We start from the raw sequence: 21784 nt of genomic DNA, 5'->3' as shown, positions 1-21784 counted from the left end.
ACTTGTGGAACTCCTGAAAAACCAGCAGGTGGCAGTATTGTTCTGTAGGTATAAGCTCATACTCTCTTTCTCACTACCCACCAAGGGAGTGGGGTCCCTATACTGAATCTAAACCTTATGTCTGACTGAAATCCTGTTCTTAAATCTTCTGAAACCCAGACCCATCTGTTCTCCCATGACACCACAACAATGAAACTCTTGTTTTTTAAGAAAGTACGTATATGTAGATATGTATTTTTTTAAAAGTGCACTGTGGTCTTTTTTCAACATATTTTTCAGGAGGACACTGTCTTAAAAACCTTTTGTAGACAGTGTTTTTTAACGATAGCTGCAGATTCCATTTAAGTTTTCTTAAACAATCCCCATTATCGTGGAGCCTTGAGGGGGTGCGTTCTTGGATAAATATTAACATATGACAAACTGCAGGCATTGCTTCCTCTATAAAAAGTACCATTATGAAGCAGGCTGGAAAATCTGAACAGGCCCCTGAGCAGTGAATTAAATGAAAATTGACGTTAGACAAAGTGCATTAATGTAGCTTACAGACAGTCGTATTTGTAAACCTGACACTGAATATATAGCAAGTCATTAGAACAACACCACAACCGCTATAATTGAGTGTTGAAGTGTATGAAACAACAACAACAAAAAAATACATATGTATGTATATATAACTGTGTTCCCATTTCTGGGTTAGAAGGCACATCTTTTCAAATGACTGTTATTGTGTCATTTGACAGCAGCAGTATATCATAGTTATAATGCAGTTGGTTTTGGCTTAAAGTTTAACCCCTGAGGTGGCTGTTCCAAGATCACCAAGAAGGTAAAATCATTCCCTCTGTAATTTCTTTTACCTTCCTAGCATAGAGGTGTCAAAAGCTTGAGAGGATCTGAAAGGTGACCTTCTACGTTCCCATATATTGTAAAAATGTATGATAAATGCCAGGCTGCCAGATGCCAGCAAGAATAAAGCTTTGTGTTGATTGGCAAAAATACCTTTATGCTGGAGGAGTTTACACTTTCTTTTATCAGACCTTAAACAACTTGATTGGAGTAAACAACGAGACTCTTTCTGATTAAGGGTGATTGAACTGATATAAATATAAACAGTAACCGTTCTTCCAAAATACTGGGGCTTACTGCAAAACGTGATGCTTTTTTCAAGTCAGAACAAGAACAAACATTAACAGCAGGCTAGTATGAGATTTGATGGCATAATGCAGTATTTCCATTTTTGCAGCAGTACTTATGTCATGTCATCATTCTTCATCCTCCCAAACAAACAAAAAGGTCAGTAACATCACGCTGAGAGAATAAAACACACATTGTTATTTACAGCATGTTATATCATCAATTTACAGTTTTAAAATGTTTAATAAATATGAATATGATGGAGACTTTTTTATTATTTTACAATAACACATACAGTTAGAAATTACAATAGCAACTCAGTAGAAATACAGTGTGTTACTGGCATGACTAGCTGAGTTGAATGGTGTATTACATTTTACAGTAATAAAGTGTTACAGTAGATTACAGTTGTGACAATGTAGAAATAACAGTATAATGCTGGTGTCACCAATGCTTCCTTGAACAAGGTATCAATCCCCTGTTACTTAATATGACCAGCAGCTTCAGTGTTTGACAGTAAAAAACGGCTGTATAATGCTCACACAAAATTTAATGACAATGGCAGTCAGAAACCTTTGAGCTGTTGTGTTTAGCCCTGAGTCCTTTGTGTTAAGGGACCAATGGTGAGAAGGATCTTTGATGCCTGGACTTTTAAACCGTACGAGTGGATAATACAAATGACAGTAGAGTAGCAAAGCAGTCTCTTGTTAGCTGGCATCAACGGAGCAATTGAATATAAAGGTGTAGACAGGTGTCTTAACAGCGGTGCAGTTTCATGCCTTACAGGGGATCAAGACCTCAGGCTGGATCATAGCAAAGACTTGAGGAGATTTGGGAACAAAGCCATGCAATATAAAACGGATCTGTTACTGACATAAGTTAAGATTACTCAGTGACACAGCAGACAAGTGGCCTTGTCCATAAAAATGACAGCAGTGCTGTGAACATGGTCAAAAGGATGTAACTGAGGCTGAGACTGCACCATGTAGAATCTGAAACTACATTATACACACATTAAACTACATTAAGCGCTATTTATAGTAGGCTAATTGTATTCTTATCTAATAATGCTCAGGTTCATAGATTGCATGTCTGCATCCACATAGAACATCTTTTTCACAGAATAGGTGACTGCTAAGAAGTGCCAGACAGACAGACATCGCCAACCAGCTAACCTTTCTGGTGTTCATCAATATAGCCTACCTTCTGCTATTGTAGTTTAGGCATTCTTTCATTCCACTCTAAAGAAGATTGTTCCTCTGGCTGATCGAACATGAGACGGATCTCTAGCATGCTACATGGAGATGAAAATGTGTGATTTCAGATGGAGGAAGTGGCATAGGCTATTCATTGCATTATTGTATGACTACTGCATTAATGAAAGACTGGCATATGTCAGCAGAAACAAGTCTAAACCCCAGTGTCTGCCACCTCTGACCAGAACGTCATCTTTATGGATACAATTTAACTTAAACAATTTAAACTAAACAACAAACATGCCATTTTGTTTCTAAGTGGGTGGGCTTTCCCTCTTTCCACCAAACCGTGTATACAACATGACCGTCCTATGAACGTAAATGATACAAAGCCCAAATTATCAGACTGTACCAGTCAGGAGCAACATAGTAGAGATATATATTAATAAAGCTTAACTTTGACATCTTGGAGAGAATCCGAGCTCTGTTGAGTCTGTTCAAGGCCATGGTTAGAAGATACAATCACATCTCAGCATGTGTTCCTTTGGTAGTTCAAATATTTTAATCCAGTTTTCCAGTTTTGAGTGTAGTCATCCCCAGCTTCCAAAACAAAATGTTCCTTATATTACTACCATAATATAATATTACACGGGACCATAATGTGGTGGAATTTGGGACAGGGATTACCCAATCTCTGCTATATACCCTGGCAATGATCCAGATGTTTGTATATTTTCCTAAATGTAAATTGATGACTATCCATCAATTATCAATATAGGCTACATATCATATATGAAACGTTTCTTATTCCCTTTTTGTCAGCTGGATGGGACAAATTAATCTTTCTGGTTTTTGTTTATGTGAATGTTAAATCAGACAGAGGGCCCAATTTTAAGTTAAGAGATTATTCTCATGTTGGGAGGGGAAAAAAATAAAAGCATATATTTATTTACCTTAGTTTAGTGTGTGCCTATTTTTAGCTACACCAAACACATTATAGTCACTTAATGTCAAGAAAGTGTTATGTCTTGCAAGACCAGTCTATACAAATGTGGTTAAGTGATTACAGTTTGTTTTAAATATTCTACTCTTCCTATGAAACCATAATCAAACACATACAGTACCTGGTGCAAAAAATGAAAAATGTAACAGCGAGACATTTCCCGTAGTTCTCTCGCTGGGTAAAATAAATAACTCTTTCTCCTTGAGATGTCGTAAACTCCACAAGCGGAGCCACCATTTTTAAGCCCTCAACTGGACCATTATTTTATGCCGGACGTCTCTGACTGAAACATTTTTTGCCAAATGAAAAGAACCAAGCACATGTTACAGTATTTAAAGGTGCTTTAATAAATCACTGACAAAGCAAACCATTCAGACTGGATTTTGGATCATGGAAAACTTGTGCAGTCCTGCAAGTGTGTTTAAAAAAAGGGCGCCTTGGGAGACAGCAAAATTAGGCTTTCAGCACTTTATAACTAAACACACTATCGGAACCAATACTGTTAACATTTAGCTCTGCAGTGTTTTATTTTTATTACATTAAAACCTCCTTAAAAATTTGGCTTTATATCTCCTGATAAATTTTTAGAACTGCTACTGTAACAACATTATTTGGTTAGCCTATACCTCAAGCAGTCTGGCGGATACACATTAACATAAGATATGACTCAGCAGTCTTTAGCCGTTACGATACCTTCACTGACACAGCATTTGAACTCAGTGTCCATTTGAAGCTGATACAGCTCATTTAGCGAAAGGCCGTGACCTGACTGACTCAGAGGTCTCTGCTTTCCAGAACACAGGAATGTGTAGCATTTCCCCAGGAGAGAGAGAGAGAGAGACAGAAAGAGAGAGCTTGGTCAAATTTATGGCACATCATTAATGAACTTTTTAAAGCAACCAATCATACACAAATACAGACCAATCTCAACTTTCAAAGAACATATTCTTTACATCAACACATTTAGCCAAAGGCATCTTTATGAAGAGTCAAAGGATAGGGTCAGGGGACATGATCCCGTTTCCAGGTTATGGTGGATGTGGAAGCAATTTTACAAATGAATTAAAATTACATTTGTAGGGAAATTAACTACTGCACTGTGTGTGGTTAAATAATAATAATTAATGTTATAATGAATACTGTGTCAAAAGTAAATCTAGAATAATAACATGTATAATTCCTTTATGTGTCATGTGTCTGAAAAGATAAAATAGATGAAATACAAAAATTGCGCAAGGAAAAGGACTAGTTTGTTATCTAGTAAGTTTGCTAGCATCAACTCAAGATTTGCTAAACCTCTGTCTGTGAAACCTCTGATGATTTCGACAACCTGTATACAGGCAAACATCACAAAAGCTCGCTCAACAACACAAGACACAGCAAGCCAGCTAATCCTAAATTATTACTTACTAATCCAACAGGATTCCTGCCCAGGATTTCAATGTTACATAGCTCTATACAAGGCGCCCTGGGCCAGAGTGACAATGACAGAAGCACCGTTCTTCCTAGTACAAGTCAGTGTACCATCAAAATGATTTTGATGCTGTTATTTTAAGATAAAAATATTACATAATATTGCTTCAATATTATCAATCACAATATTGTAAGACTTGGAACTGAGTCTTTTGGGGCAAGTATAAATGATGAGTCCCCATGTGCAGATGTGCTACATTCACTGCTGAGGGGAGGATTTTATGAAACTCTTCCTCTCACATTCAAGAGTGGCTCCACTATTTGTGTGAATAAAATGTTTGGTGCATAACCTCATAAAGAGAAACACTAGCTTTTGTCTAACTATTGTCCATATTAGAGGATATAAAGACATATTTGTAAAAGCCAAGACTGTAATAGCTTGATTTTATGGTTAGGTGTTGATGTCATTATCAAGGAGAAAAACAGAAATACTTGACGCTGAGATCTGAATTCAAATGAGTCCAATTACTGTGGAGGGTAGAGAAAAAGAGAAAGAAACAAAGAGAGAGGGGTATACATCTGTGCCTATACTTAGTTACGGGACCACCAACGCTCTAGGAAGTGCAGTCCGCAAGCTTTGAAAACAAATCTTTCTTGACCAAAGAGAATCAGGTGAAGGGTAACTCCTGATGCCGGTTTACAAAGCTGAAATAATATCCTTTTTGTCAGAGTTTGAGGAACCGTTGATTCATATGACCTCACTTTTTCCATGTGTTCAAATTGTATTAATACAGGCAGTAAATGAGTTATTTAGAACTCCCTATAAAAGAACAAGATTACATGAATGGTGTGTTATTTGTCACCGTCACTCTGTCTGTAACCAGGTACCTCTAGTTTCCAGACCTTGGCCTGCCAGTCAAAGGCTCTCTTAACTTTGTTTGTTTGTCAGCTGAACACAGCAAGTTAAGAGATTTTGAATTCTGAATAATGTAGAAATAATTTCATTGCATATATTTGTTACAAATTCATAATGAGTTCTGTAGTTTCTTATGTATTCTTATTCTTGTGGATTCTGGTCCAAGAATAGTTAATTCTATAGAAGCAGTACCCAGATCTACACCACACAGTCTATTCCATGACAATTTTTTCCATTGACGCTGTAAAATGAGCATCAGCCACAAATGGTGACAGGAAGTGATGCAACTTTACCTTCTTGAACTTGTTTCTTTTTAAATTCTCACATTGTTTCTCTTCTCTGAGACAAAAATGAATTACTGGATAGTCCCTGAGATCAAAAAGCAGTGAGCAGTGCTGGATTATGTCAGCGAGCGGACCAGGGGTCAGGTCTCCACACGATGTCTTGTGAACTGATGGTATCCACATCAGCCCTGTAGGAAGCTCTGTAACAGCTGTTGACACCATCTCATCAATCAGACTGCTGCTTGGCTTGCCTTGTCTATTCCAATTAACTCATTTGCTAATGTGCTTCACTGACTCCATGCACATAAATGAGGTCTCATTAATTATCATTCTGATGGCAGATTCATCTTATTTTGTGAATTGTATTGTACATAAGTGCCTTATTAGGTACCTTCATTTTTTCTGGGTTTTTTTTTTTTTTTTTGAGAACTAACATATTGACACTTTGTGGCAAGCGGCTCCCAGTTTGTTGTGACCTCAAGCAGATGTGTCACAAGAGACCATGCACTGTACTTACGGCATCACAGGTCTCAGTCAAGACCACAGCCATTGTTACGTATGTATCGTTGACAGATCGTTTTTGTTGGCCTTTACCTTATTCAATCTAAGAAAACAGAAACCACATTAAAAATAATATTTGAAACCAATCTGTAAACCGGGTGTGTTGACCGCTCAAAGCACAACATAAAAATCATGATGTTGACAAAAAAACATAAAACTCAACAGTGATATGTAATAAAGATAACTGGAGACAGGGAAACAGCTTATAGTTTATGAACATATGTATTATGTGTGTGTGTGTGTGTATGTGAGTGCTTGTGTGGCCACAAGCTTGTTTGTACAAAGTGGTAGGCATCAAAGAAACCTGAGCAGACAACAAGGGGCTTTGAAACACACTCACCAAACCTCCATATGGCATTAGTTTTGTTTTCCATTAAATGACTTGGGCTTTATCTGCACTGTGTCCTCTAATCTGATCTGCTTTCCACTAAAGTCACACACGTTCAGTTTACACTGATAAAACATAAAAACAGCCTCCAAGACATTTCAGTGTAAACATGCAGAATGTAGCACTGATGCCAGCTTGGGCCCAACTTCCTCTGATCTGATCTTGTCATTTTTCATGTAAACAATGACAAAACATTTTGTTCCTATTTTTGACTGGTTAGACGGGAATGGGAAAATCTGCGTTTCACCACAAGGATGGAATATTGTCAGCTTTGAGTTGGCTGTCTTGATCTAGTCAAATAAACCTAAAACATGCCAGATATTTAGTCGGTCTTGAAACATATTTCATATGTTAGATATCTGCGGGTGCTATTTGGACCCGTCTGTCAGTTCACATTTAGCACACATCTTCTCATAGTGCTGCTCCCCTGCAGATCAAATCAGCCCTCTCAATCAACAGTTTCCAGATCCACAAGGAAACATGCAATCAGTGAAGTTTCAGTTCCCCCTTACCACACTTAGCCTGTGTGTGATTAAATAGACCATATGGTTCAAAGAGTAGAGTTAATGTGCTTTTTGTATATTTACTTGAAAGGATCCATTCAGGGTTCAGGATTACGTTACTGAAAGTGATTGTTTGAGCACCTATAGACATGTAGTAGTGATAAATGGCTCATGCCATAAAAATGTATTTACACTAAAGAGGTCAGTAGCCTCAGAATGTCCATCTGTTACAGGCTAAGTGTTTCCATGATGGGTGCTAACCTTTGACAGTGCAAATTTTTACACTTATATATATATATATATATATATTATTTTTAAATGTGTTTTTGTTTTCATTCTTCCCAAGGGTTTTAGGTTAGAGGAGAAGTTTGGTCCCACTGTCATATCTGCCAATCAAATATGAAGCTACAGCCAGGAGACAGTTAGCTTAGCTTACCATAAAGACTGGAGGCAGTAGGCTAGTCTGGCAACCTATACTGTGTACATAAATATATAAAGTGACAATATAAAAATATAGAACAACAACGATTAACAACAAGTATGTGCAATGTGCCAGGTTTGTGCATGATATGAAATGAAGTACAATTTAGATGTGCAGAGACATTTATGTTATTTGAAAAGTGGGAGTATCAGTGGGGGTGCTAGGCTAGCTGAAGCTTCTTGCCAGTGGGGAGAGTCTGAAACATTTTGTGTCCGGGGTGGGAGGGGTCAGCCACAGTTCCTGATGTGATGGAAGATTGCAGCCAATCACCTTCTCTGCAGAGTGAATGATATGCTGCAGCCTGCCTTTGTCCATGGCAGTGGCAGTGGCAGCAGGGTACCAGATGAGGAGGTGAGGATGGACTCGATGATGACGGTGTAGAAGTGCACCATCATTGACTTCGGCAGGCTGAACTTCTTCAGCTGCCGCAGGAAGTACATCCTCTGCTGGGCCTTCTTGGTGATGGAGGTGATGTTCAGCTCCCACTTGAGGTGCCGGACTCATCCCCACCAGAGATATGAGCCCAATGAGGGTGGTGTCAATCGCAAACTTCAGGAACTTGTCGGACTGGTGACTGGAGGTGCAGCTGTTGGTATGCAGGGAGAAGAGCAGAGGGGGAAGAACACAGCCTTGAGGGGAACTGGTGCTGATGGTCCTGGAATCACAGCCAAAAACTGAGTTAACGCACAAAAACAAAACAAAACAGAGCGCACCCAACACCGAGGCATTTTTTTCATTAATTTTCATTTGTATCGATCTGCTTTTGTATAAATTAACCAAACGAGATATAACATGTTTGCTAGTTAGCTTTAGAGATACTGGTGGGAGGATTTTGTTACTGTAACTTTGACATAGCTAGGTAAGCTGCTTCCTACTGTCTCCATGCTAAGCTAGGCTAACCAGATGCCGGCTGAAGCTTCATAGCATGCAGACATGAAAATAATAATAGTAATTATAACTTTATTTAAATAGAACTTTTGTAAAACAGAGTTACAAACAAAGCAAAACAATGAAAGACTGGGGAAAAGAGTATTACAGGGGCAATTACAAATATGAATGTAAAAACAATAATATTAATAAAACAGACATAAAATAAATAAAAAAGTAAAAATCCAAACATAGGGCACCAGTTCAGCACGCCTGATCTCCTCTGGCAGGGCTCTAACCAGCAAATGCACAGTCACCTTTAGTTTTTAGCCGTGAGTTTGGATCAGAGTTTTTCCTGAGGATCTCAGGCATCACGTTTGGTCATAAGGAGAGAGCAGCTTGGAGAAATAAGGAGGTGCCAAACCAGACGGCCTTAAAAGTGATTAAAAGTATTTTAAAATCGATTCTAAAAGACTCGGGTATGTATATTGGATGACCTCATATTTGGTGTCATTAAGCTGGAGAAATTGGTCAGACATCCAACTTTTAATGTCGGCTGGGCAATTCTGAAAGGTTTATAGGCTGGTCATTGCCATCTCTGAAAATGTTAAACTATTCCTGAGTACTGAATCCAGTTATGGTACTCAGTGGGATATGCAGTTTGCAAATGTGTAACTCACATAATAAACTACGAAGATTCAGTGTAATGTTTTGTGTGTGATCACCACACTCCAAGGCATAAGGGCAGATGCTGGGACACCTTACTGTACAAATGTAGATATTCGTATGTTGAAAACTTGATAACTTGTAATTTGATAATACCCATTTGTTTAAAAGGACACACTGTTATTAATATTGTATTAATTAGCTCAGTTAATGACATCTTTGGCATAACTTGTTAAATAAGTATCATGTCAATTATGCAGTACATTAGGCAGTCTCAATTTCTTTTGTAAACAATGCTTCCAAGCTCTCACATATGGTTGTTCTGACTAGAAATATATCAGCATCAGGAGGGCTGCTATTCATCTTGGCTGAGAGGAAATGAAGTGGACTATAAATTAATTCCACTATTTAGCAAGCATTCAAACTCAAATCCAAAATCTAATGGTGAGTGCATGTCAGGAGGGAAGATGGAGGTATGTCAGCAATGCTGATCGCTTCATTAGTTCAATTATATGCTGCATAATTTGGGAGTATTAACAATTAAGCCTTACATAACGACATAAGTGTAAAAAAAAAAAGTGTAAGAGACAGGAAAGCTCTGTCCAAATGTATATTTTTACAAAACAAAATGACCAAGAATGTAAAATAGCACTGCCTTTTTGTCATGAGGTTGTACAATCATATTGAACCTTTTTTTAATTTTTTTTATTATAGTTATTGCTTGTTGCTCTTATGTCGTGTCTTCATTAGGAAAGAAAGTGGCGTGCTGAAGATTTAAACAATGCTTTTCAGCTGAGAATGAGCAACACTGTAACTATTGTTGCCCTACCACCAAGTCTTGACTCAGCTTTGCGGGATGCTTCTAAAACTTAAGCATAGCAGCCAACTAACAACAATGCTTCAATACAACATCTATGATTAGAGAAAAGCCATAGTCTGATTTTAATGACAAGTCAGATGTGACCAAGGAAAAACATAAAAAACATTACAACACATAAAGTTTGTTTACATAGTAGGAGCAATCTGCAGTTTACAGGCTACTGAAGGTTTTGGTGTACATTAAGCAGGGAAAACCATGGTGAGGGACATCCTTCCACTTACAACAAAACATTTCTATCCAGATAATGATGTTTAAAGAGTCTGAGAAAAAATGTTAACCACATTCCATGACTAACTCTACTAACCAGATCCAAACCTAATTGAAAAATATATGCTGAAGTGGTGTCTGAGCCACTGAATATTTTTGACTGTCAAGTAAACACAAAACAAGGACATTTATTATAAAATTGTATTGTTGTTATTGTACACAAGTCATTTCCCGACATTTTTCGAAATATGTGCATTGTAAAGTCAGTATCCAGCTTGAGACAGCAAGTGTGTAATAAAGCAGCCTTCCCCATCACATAGAGTAAGATATGCTGCTGATACATGGTCAAGATAAGCACTAAGGTGCTTCAAATTTAGAGAATAGAGGATAGGAAAACTCCTTCAGGGGAACCACATCCACTGCTGATGGTTTGTTTTAATGATGACTCCAAGGCAACAGATAGATGAAACCAACACCTGCTTATTAGGTACAGGCTAAATCTATGGAAGACCAGATATACAACGTGTAATGTCCAAAACGCCTTCTGCAGCTTTAAATTTACAGTCAGCTTTTGGTCGAGCGAAAAACTGAACAGGCATAGCTTGAAGGGAAATTCAGAGGTGTGTGGGCTCTTCTAATAAAAGTTCAGAGATTGTCTTTTTTCCAGAGAAGAGAAACAACGTACAGGCATGCATCACATTAAAGGAAACATAATATAAAATTCACCCTGCTGTGAAGAGTTTTGTTACATCTGCTGCTAGTGTGGGGTACGTTTCCTGGCACTGAGCTGAAACCAACAAGCACATACAATGGGAAACAGTCACATTTATCCTTGAAAGTACAGTGACATGCATGAAATATTTTATCATTGTCCCATCAAGTGCTGTAAATGTCATCACCTCCCATACAGCATGTCCTGGCAACAGACTAGTGCACGAATGGAGTTCAATGTGCCGATTTGACATTCCGTGTATTCTTTATATTTGCTGAAGCTGAGGAATCGCCTTGCTTTTCTTTTCTTTCAGCGCCCATGTTAACCAATTGGGCTGTTCAGACAGAGTGAGCCGATGTAGGACAGCCGCAAGCAAATCTGGCAAGAAAACACACTGATAATCTACTATAAAGAATAGAAATGATATTAAATATGATACAAATGATCAGATTCTGATAAATGATGAAATATGTCCCATTCTTGCCAAACCCTTTTGGTTTCTCTGTCCCTCTCACTGCTGTTCGCCTGGAGTTTCAAGTCCCCCTCCCACACACGCGATGAAATATCAATATCTGCCCAACTGCTATAGCTATGAGAAATAGACGCTCCAGCTTCCTCCCACAGTCCAAAGACATGCAGGTTAATAAGTTAATTGAGCTGAAAAGAGCACAGGAGCAGAATTGCTTAGAGAGCAACCTGGCTGAGGTTGGTGAGGAGTTGAAATGCTGCCCCTTATTTTGTGGAGCATGTGGCAAGCAATTACACATTGTACCCTCAAGACCCCTAAACTCGCTCCCTATGAAAATATATATATATATTTTTAAATTCCATTTAATTAAAAGAATGCAGACAATTCCACAGGAAGGAAGGAAGGATGTTTTTCAAGGTTGAGATTTGTTGATATTTACAACTAAACCAGATTAACTAACAAAATTAGTAAAAGCACTTGTGGACTGGTTGTTAGCTGAAATATAATCTTAATGCTTGTTGACATTTGTGACAAACTTGCTGACAACTTTGTTATTTGAGTGATTGGTCCGTGTGTGTGTGTGTGTGTGTGTGTGTTTGTGTGTTACCACATTCCTCTGTGATGGTTTCAAATCAGTTGCCCAGTAATTGGGTCCAAAACATTGGAAGCTGATCTCATATAAGCAACTAACAGTCTCCTTTCATCTGTACACTCCCACACTGGCATGGAGGACACAAGTATTGGCACAACGGCCTGCCTACCATGATATCATCATACGTACATACTGGACATGCAAAAACCCTCCTGTTGAATTTAAAAGCATACTGCTGTTATGTATTAATGTACATGGTAACTATTAAAGTCTCTGTTGGAAGTCTATGGACCTGAGACCAACATGGAAGCAGTTTTTAATGCAATGCCAAAACTCTTCCGTCACTGATTTCTGAAGTATTTACTTATGCCTATAAGTAGCCAATGTGATGAGGGATTAATCTGTTCATGAGGATATCAGATCAATCATCTTCTCTTTCTTCTATAAAAATCTGATTCCAGGTGATTTTAGCCTCCACTCTGTCAAAGTTAATTAATAACTCCAGATTCCTCTTTCTAATGACTGAAGAGCTTTGCGCTTGTTAAAAAGAGTGATAAAATGAAATTCAAGGCAACTTAATTAATCTTTGTAGTCTTTGTTCTCTCTGCGTAGTGTAATTGAAAGTGTCCTAGTTTCATATCTCTCTGATAATGGAAATTAGTAAAATGTGTGGAAAACTCAGCTGCAGGACCAAATCTGAGGCAGAACATTACATGCATTGATGTTCCAAGGTTAAGTTAACTTCCAGAGGAAGTGTAAACTCTCTGTAATGGCTGTGTCATTATGGAGCATCCGGTGATTCATTCATCTTTGTCCCTGATTCAAGGAGCAGTTTGCTTCTTAAAACACTGCACACACTGCTGCAGAATGACAGATATTATCTTTTAAGAGTTATGTTGCCTCTCAGTGCCAGCAATACAGGCCATGCTCTTTTTGCTTTCTTCTAAAAACTAGCAAATATGCTGTTTGAAAAAACAATACATGACAACACCTTAAAGCAACTCTAGAAAATATTTTCATATTAACAATGGATTAAATGACCATGTGTAATTTGAAAGGTGTCAGTGACGAACGCTCAGAAGCTTTTCACCCAACTCTGCTGTTCTCCGCAGTTTTAGGGGTTGATTTAACTCACTGTTTTAGTTAAACTGCCAACCACTTCTTCTGGTTCAATCTCGCTTTTACGAGTATTGTTTCCAAATGCAACAGGAAGCTGTTTTCAGAAAAAAAGCTCTGATAAAATCATTTTACACTACCTGCCCATCACCAAACAGCAGACGGACAAAGTTAGCTTAACTAGCTAGTCAACATAGGGGAGCATTTGGCTGCTAAGAGTCAAATATTTCCCTTAAAAGTCATTGGAGAGCAAAACAGAGTATTTCACAAATCCATGAATATTTGCCCTTTATAGTGATGGGAGTACTGGGGATGGCAGCAAAAGATATGCTAACTTGGTGGTAGTAAAGCACAACTGTTAAATAGATAATAGTTAGAAACAAGTAACAGATATATATTTTCAACTTATTTTGTAGTGTTATGATTTTGCTCACTTTTCCCTAAGCCCTCACTGTTGGCTTTGTATATAATTGCAATAAATTTGCTTTGTGTTTGGTCTGAACACACCTTTAAATTCACCAGACAGACAGAAACACTTAGTGATAATGTGTTTCCCCAAGGTTAAATTAACAACAGTTTGCTAACAAGTACCAACTTTATAAGGTGCAAATATGTCAATATTGTGATTACAGCTTGTTGCCCTGTCCCCAAGTGGCCAAAGAATTTAGCAGTCTGGGTTAAATAGCTTTGACTGTGGACTGGTATTAGAAAAGATCAATCTTTCGACCTTTTTCAAAATGTCCAGATGTCCCTTTAAGTAAATCATTTTGTATTAATTCAATTATGGTCTTTATAACTTGTCCTTTACCATTTTACTCAAATTGTTTGTCTTTATTATCTGTGATGATTTACTATATCTAGCCTTTCAGCTGCTATAGACGGGTTCCTTTCCAGTGTGCTCTGGTACGGTGCCTTATCAAATATTGTGCGAAAAGACAGATGGACTAAAAACCTATAGCTGCCCAACATTTCAAAGAGTACAATTAAAAGTTCATGCAGCATTTGTTCTGTACAAACAACCACACCTGCCCCCCAGCTACATCCCACCGTCCTCTGTGTTCCTACAGAAATTCGAAACCTTACTTATATATTTAGAGACAAACAGCCCCTGTCAGCGTAATGTATTGCCAACCTTGACAGCTGGGGTCTTTGGTAATGTTCAAGGGGGTAGATGCTGATGTGTGTGTTCTGGCCCTGTTTGCATGCATGCACTTAGTTGTCTGCATATTTTCATTGTACATACAGTATATGCATAACAGAAACCAAACTGAAACAGAATTTATTTTTCTTTGCATGCTTTAAAGTAGTCAATGCGCTCTTGGGGGTTACGTTTTTGTGACACATGTGGTTTTTTCTGTCAGCTTGAAGAAGTTAGCCTGCTATGTGTCTTCACAGCATGCTTTGTGGTGGCCTGTTTTCACACAAATAACCTGAGAAACATTTAGCAGAAAATAATACATAATTGTGAAATCAAGTCAAGATTTTTTGGTGTCTGACTGCCAATCATTTGACCAACATTTAAACGTTCCAAAGGACTCATGTGATTATTATCACCGTTTTCAAGAACCCATACCCCCAGAGGATTTTATTCCAGCAATGTGCTACTTTATTGTCTCCATCTTTAACATGATCTGTATGCCACTGCTGTATTCATGTTATTTGATGATATCCAAATATCCTCTTTCTTTTGAGTTGTCTTGTGGATTCTTGTGTACACTTTTTACTTCAAAAAATGTATTTTCGATAAATACAACCTCTCCCCGGTGGTTACTTCTATACTAAGCGGACTACGTTTTCCTTGGCTTCGATCTCGCCCACTTGAATCAAACCTTTATCCAGTTACAGTGGTGTTTAAGGCCCTACTTCCTCTGCTAAAGAGATTAATTTCAACCTCCTCTGCTACTGTAACCAAACACATACAGGGAGAAAAAAAACTGTTATTAAATAAATGAAGAAAGTGTTGAGATGATGAAGAAGCAAGGCATGCTTAGGTAGAGTGATTCCCTCAGAGTAAAATAGTAGAAAATGTTGCTCATTATCTCTAGACAGAGGAGGAGACACTCCCAAACTGCCCATTGGCCTGTAGGCACTTGGAGAGAATTTGACAATTGAAGAGGGAGGGGGGGAGCAAAAGTCACTGGCAGTGAAGAGGTCTTTCAATCATTGGCCCGGACCTGTCAACAGGTGGCAGAGGGAGAGGCTTGGTGACGTTCAGTCCTTTAGACAAACGAGAGAAGGAAAGAGAGTAGAGGAGGAGAAAGTTAAAGAAAGGGTAAGTCAACATTCTAATTTTTGTCATTTTTCTCAGTGATTTAAACATGGAAAAGCATTGTGTGCACTGTGTTCAATGTGTCTTTTTTATTTAAGGATTTAGTTTACTGGTCATTATTAGTCCAATTAAGCTGTAGATTTCAATTTCAAAGTTATTTTGGTAAGTTTTGTTCAGTTCATTGTAAGATTTTAATTCATTTTATGACATTTCTAAATATGTAGTCGGCTAAATGGAAGTCACTTTTAATGAAATAAACAGAGAAAAAAAAACTTGTTGTTAATTCAAAGCTGTTAATGCTGTTGTGCTCAGAGAACACTCTTGTTTAGTTTTACATTATCCCAGGAGGACCAATTAAGCCTTTTTAGCCACTCTTTCTCTCTATATTTCAATCCATATTTTTCACACTACTGAATTTCACACTAAATTCCATCTCAGCTGGTTCTTAGCTCTTTCTCTGCTCGTCTTTCTCTCCATACATCTAAACTCCCTTAGTTTAACTCAACACCTGGAATGTATCAAGTGTTCCAGGACTGAAGTTGGTATGCTTATGTTAGTTTGGGTTTGCATGGCAGCACTTAGTCTGTAAGAAAGTTTCGGAAATCTTGGTCAGTGAGAAATATTGACATGTGACGGGATTTGACACATTGAATGATGTTATGTGGGCATTGTTATAAAGTGCTGATGCGCATATGGCATATAATTGATAAATGTGACATGTTTTTCAGCATTCCCAAAAACCACTGAGCGCTATATTGTTTAGTGGTATAAACTAACTGAGTAAATTTACTTGAGTAGAGGCAAGTTATAGTTACTAGGTACTTTACAGATTAAGATTTTACATTCAAAACATATAACTGTTTTATAATATATGATTGTTGATTATATGATTGTTATACATGAAACTACCATACAGTATGTAACAGTTTAAAATACCACCTCAAATTACCACTACAGCATTAAAGCACCACTACATATTAATGCATCAAAAATCATCATTTTAATATTCCACTGACATGCGGCCATTCTGCATTCTAATTAATGGTTTCAGTAACATGAAAACACAAATACACAACTTTTACTTGTAATTTAGTATTTACATTGCGGTATTGCTGCTTTTACTTTAACAGAATACTGTTTTTGTGGTTGTTGAATGCATCATGCATTATGAAACAATTTATTATTTATTATTAAATTTGGATCAATTTAAAGCTGTTATTAATATTTATAAATGTTCCGGAAATATTACATCAATCAACAAAGTTATTTTCCCTTTGGATCGCTGTGACAGCCTTTAATTTCAATTTGCAAATATGTATTTGAGGTATTATTTACAATTTGTATATTCAGTTAATATTCACTTTGTATTGAAGATAACCTTATGTTGTCTGTCAACAAAGCTGCCAGCACTAATTTTCCTCTATGATAACAACATAAATATTTATAATAACTATGTGCTGGGGTGATAGATATTCTCACAAGGCTGTCGATCCAGTAGATTTACCTTTAATGCTACTGTGCTGGCCCAGGGAATACACAGAAGCCCTCGCAAAATGAGCTACAGATGTGGGCCCTCAGCCATGCAAAATGATAGAGAGAGAGAGAGAGAGAGAAAGAAAGAAAGAAAGAAAGAGACCCACATCCCTGAGTGGGTGGCTTATAAAAAGTGTTCAGATTGCATAACATGACTGCTTTCACGGAAACCTCACAACTCCAGTTTTTTCATTTACTTTCACTGATTGAAAATGACCCCTGGGCACATGAAAGCTACTCAAAACATGTTTTTATTATTTCAAAAACTTATCTCTGTCTTGAGCTTAGTCTGTTTCATTAATGCTTGGGTTTTGTTATTTTCCTTTCTTCTCAGCTGGTTAGGTTTTCATCTGACGGCCCCACTAAGGGGAATGGAGCCTCTATGGTTCTGATGAAGCGATGTCCTTATCAAGGTCTACATGTGGTCTGTATGGCAACAGGAGGCAGACAGAATCATGAAGATATGAGCTCTGCTCTCAGACGATAATTGCTTTCAGCTTAGTTTTCTTTATTTTACTTTCCCTGTTCTGTCTGCAAGCTGCTGCGATGGAAGGAAAAGAGGAAGGGAAAGGAACGTCCACAAGTTTGCAGCCAGACATAAAGGCACAACCTTGCGGCTCCTCTTTTTAAACCCGCTCTTCTTCCCATCCTCAGGCTTGAAGGTTTGGTCCAATGAGATTTGTACTGGCACAACAGTCTGCCTTTTGTCTGAGGCTTAATGGCTCTCTCATACAGGCTCTCATACAGGCTCTCTCTCATGGGATGACCACGAGTGAAACCAAGATAAACATCTGTAGAAAACACTTCTATTCTATTGTACAGACATAGATATAGGCAGAAGAAGGAGGCTTGGTCCGTCTGTGCATATTTGCCCTATATCCTCTCGTGACCCCCTGGTTAAGAACCACTGGTTTAGAGTATTCACTGTTTCCACATCTCTGAGAGCATGCAGAGATTTTTAGAAACACACACAAGCATCCTCGCCGCTTGTCAAGGACCTTGAGTGAAAGGTGTCCATACAGTATTGCAGTTTTTCTCAATTGCTTAAACACTATAATCAGACTTTTGAACTAAAATTTCAAAACCATAATTCCATTTTTCAAAAAGCGCACCCATTTCCCTAAACTCTACAAACAAATCCCTTAATTTCTCATTGCATACATCATGTGGTCATTTAGAAAGCGCTAACATTCAATATTGTATGCTTAATCAGCACAGCTTGAAGTGTGCTGATTGAGCTCAATTAGCACACAACTACCCAGGTGGGTAGTTTTCAATCTTCAATGGATAGATAAAAGGACCAGAGTTAATTCAGTTTTAGAACAATGGATCCAGAGAGGACACCAGAGAGGAGGAAGAGGAGGAGGAGAAGGAGGAAGAGTAGTATGGAGAGGAGTAAGAGGTGAAGGAATAGGAACAGTAGGAGTTGGAGGAGGAGATGCGATAGGAGGAAGATGAGGAGGTGGAGGAGGAGGGCTGAGCAGGAGCAGGGTAGAGAACGAGGGAGGACGAGGGAGGAGGAGGAGGAGGAGGTGGAGGTGGAGGACGAGAATCTCTGGCCTGTCCCAGACCAAAGACAGGATGCTGGAGCAGAATAATTAGTTGTTTGGTGTATTGTACTGTATAGTACGCTAAGGAATATAAAATGTTCAAATGTTTTTGTTCTTTCTTTTGTTGCATTCATCATGTGAAAAGGTTTTTGAGGGGGAGAATCACAAGCATCATTACTTATAACCAGTTTTTGTAGTATTGTTTTGAATTTATCTCACCAGTGTGTAAGACTGTGTGGTAGTGTGTGCGTTTTTGAGGGCTTGTGTGTTATGTCTCAGGGCAAAGTTTTGTTTTTCAGCAAGATCGAACGGTTTTGAGTGGACAGCTTCATTTTGACCTGAAAACAGGATGTTTGGAGAATTCAGCTAATTCTGTCAGCTATAAATTACAAGTTACACACACATACTGTACACACGTGGGCCGAGTCCTGTATGCACGTCTTTCTACTATATAAAAGAGTGAACACACATCACAGGTAGTCAACAAACTTTTTACAGGCCCATTGACATAGCTCTGCTTTGACAAGGAGAAGTTATTGTCAGGAAGGAATTTTTAACTGTGTTTATGGACATGTTGAATTTTACTTGAGAGGGTTTGAAAGCCAGATTGAAATGCTATCTGGATGGATGGGCCATGTGCTGAGTGAGAGCATCTGCTGGACTGGAGCCATTCTGTTTTACTTCTCTATCCTGCAGTCTTTTCTGACGTGGAGTGACAGTTAACTGCCTTTAGACTATGAACGTGCTAGATACTGATGCCAAACCAGAGTTCGACATATTTATGTTACTGTTCCATTGGAGAATATCCATATCTGTTTTGTGTCATGACAACCACTTAATGCTGTATACAGCCAGTATTTCATTCAGTGGTACCTAATCTTACCTGCCATTTTACGGTCCAACCACCCTCTGCTCCATTCATCTTTTAACTACTTTAATATACATTTCTAAATAGTCTATCTATCTATCTATCCGTCCATCCATATATTGTCCATCATTCATCCATCCATCCACCCAACCATCCATCTGTCCATTAATGCATCCATCCATCCATCTCTCCGGCATTCTCAAATTTGACTGCCCCACTTCTCTCTCTATTCCCCATTTCCTTTCTCGATTAATCCCCCCATCTGTCTCTCTTCTCCACAGCAGTTGGTAGCGGCCCTCTGCTATGCTTGGAAGGTCACAGTGCTATCTCCTCCAAGAGAAATAAGAAAAGGGCCTGAAAATGGCGAGCATCAAATAAAACCCTGACAGAGAGCTATAAACATGCTTGTTAAGCATCTCTGCGCGCCAGTACCATTCCACATGGCTATAGTATACTGTGTATAATGTGGCTAACTGCTAGACTGTCACTGATTCAAACACACTCTCTCCATCATTCCTTCTATCACCTATTCACTCTCTCTCACTCACTTAATCTCACTCAATGTTCAGTTTTTTTAAATCTCTTTTCCCCTTACTTTCCACTTGTCTTTCTCCATCTCCTTCTCTTACTGTAATGGCTCTTCAACCTCATCTCTGCTCTACCACCAAAATCTTGGCCACTGATAAAAACACCCAGTAAGGTTTTGGCCACCACATGGGGTCAAAAAAGCAATTTCCCAGTGATGTCATAGCTTGGATTTCTTACCCAGGCACCAGTCTCCGACCTCAAGCTTTTGACCAGCAGCAATCAAACACACAGCTAAAATAACCAAACAAGGTCAGCCATATTGACTTTGGACTAGTTACAAACAGGTTGGTGTAATTACACGTCTTATTTGTCTCCCTAAAAAGAGACCGGAGAATTTTAAATCACAGAGCTACTTTAGTTACATCATGTGTAAATCATCAGAGTGAGTGATTCATGAGCCAAAGTTTATTTTACAGAAAATCAATGTCCACTAGTAGTAGCTTTCAACCTTGAAAAAATTTAAAACCTTTCATACCACTCAAAAAGGCAGGTATTCTTCACTTATCCCTGCTCAGAATATCTGTTAATCTGATAATAGTATCATTATGGTGGCTGGGGGATTGTTAGATTTTAGGTCCACTTGTTGAAATGTGAATGTTCTTGCCAATGCTCACACAGTGTCCAGTGGGGTTTTTAGGATCTGTTTCTCTCTCTGGACATTTTCTACTTTTCCATCTGTTTTTGTCTTTGATGCTCAACAAGCAAATGTTTTGCAATTGGTCAGTTTCTCCTTTTCAAAGTTGCACCCAGTTAGCACACGTCAGAATACATTCACCAAATTACAAAAATACAAATATTTTATTCAACTTATATAGCTTCCACTGAAATATTCTTTTGACAAAATAAGAAATGAGGAAAGGATTTTTTCTTTCATCATGAAGTCATACTAAAAACACTTTCCTGTATCTCTTCCCAGTTTCTGTCTTCTATGGTTACTTACAGTATGTGCAGTCACAATTATGAGTTTCCCAACATATTTATTTAAGAATGTATGCTACTGTATATATTGCTATGCAGTTTTGTCAAACATCTCAGCAGGGCCCCCAACACATGAGCTTTAAGTCACTCTATTAGAGGTTTTGTGTTTCCATAGACCACACAAGCTAAGCCCAGTTAGATCAGAAGTTCCTTCTGCCGCAATTCAAACTTTTACACCAGAATGTTAAATTCAGACCAACATCCAAAAAAAAGACCTACTGAAGGTTAAAATGGGCCCACAGTTTTGAAAGCATGTAATTTGGCTTGCTGGGAAAGACGCTGCAAGGTTTTAAGTTCACATGACATCACTGTCATTAGACACAATGACATCACCTTCACTGAAGACAAATTTCTGCCCTTTCTGAAGCTCGGAAACGCCTGACTGAGCACAATTTATGGTTTAGAGCAAAAGGATCTTTGGCAAAGTGATGACTGCTCTCTTTCTGCTGCCATACTGTGGAATGAGAGCCTTACACACACACACACACACACACAAACACACACACACTACAGTGACATAACGGTTCAGGTTTCCTTAGATTAAATATACAGCAGCGTACCCCACTGAATGTAACGTAATTTATGCATTGTCCAGATAGTGTTTCTGCCATCA

General features: G+C 38.3%; 1 protein-coding gene across 4 annotated transcripts in view; it reads left to right on the top strand.

The window, feature by feature from the left end:
- tnn (tenascin N) overlaps window positions 1–21784 on the top strand; it is a 56397-nt gene that overhangs the window by 1256 nt on the left and 33357 nt on the right. The window contains exon 2 of one of the 4 annotated variants that reach the window (XM_046052113.1): window positions 15570–15657. The exons of the other annotated variants lie outside the window; for them this stretch is intronic. The gene's annotated coding sequence lies outside the window, so the exon portion shown is untranslated. The remainder of the gene's footprint in view (window positions 1–15569; window positions 15658–21784) is intronic. 4 annotated transcript variants of the gene reach the window in all.

The sequence above is a fragment of the Micropterus dolomieu genome, linkage group LG06, assembly GCF_021292245.1.
Source record: "Micropterus dolomieu isolate WLL.071019.BEF.003 ecotype Adirondacks linkage group LG06, ASM2129224v1, whole genome shotgun sequence".
NCBI lineage: Eukaryota > Metazoa > Chordata > Actinopteri > Centrarchiformes > Centrarchidae > Micropterus > Micropterus dolomieu.
Note: the sequence above shows the minus strand (reverse complement) of the source record. Positions and strands in the feature narration are given on the sequence as shown.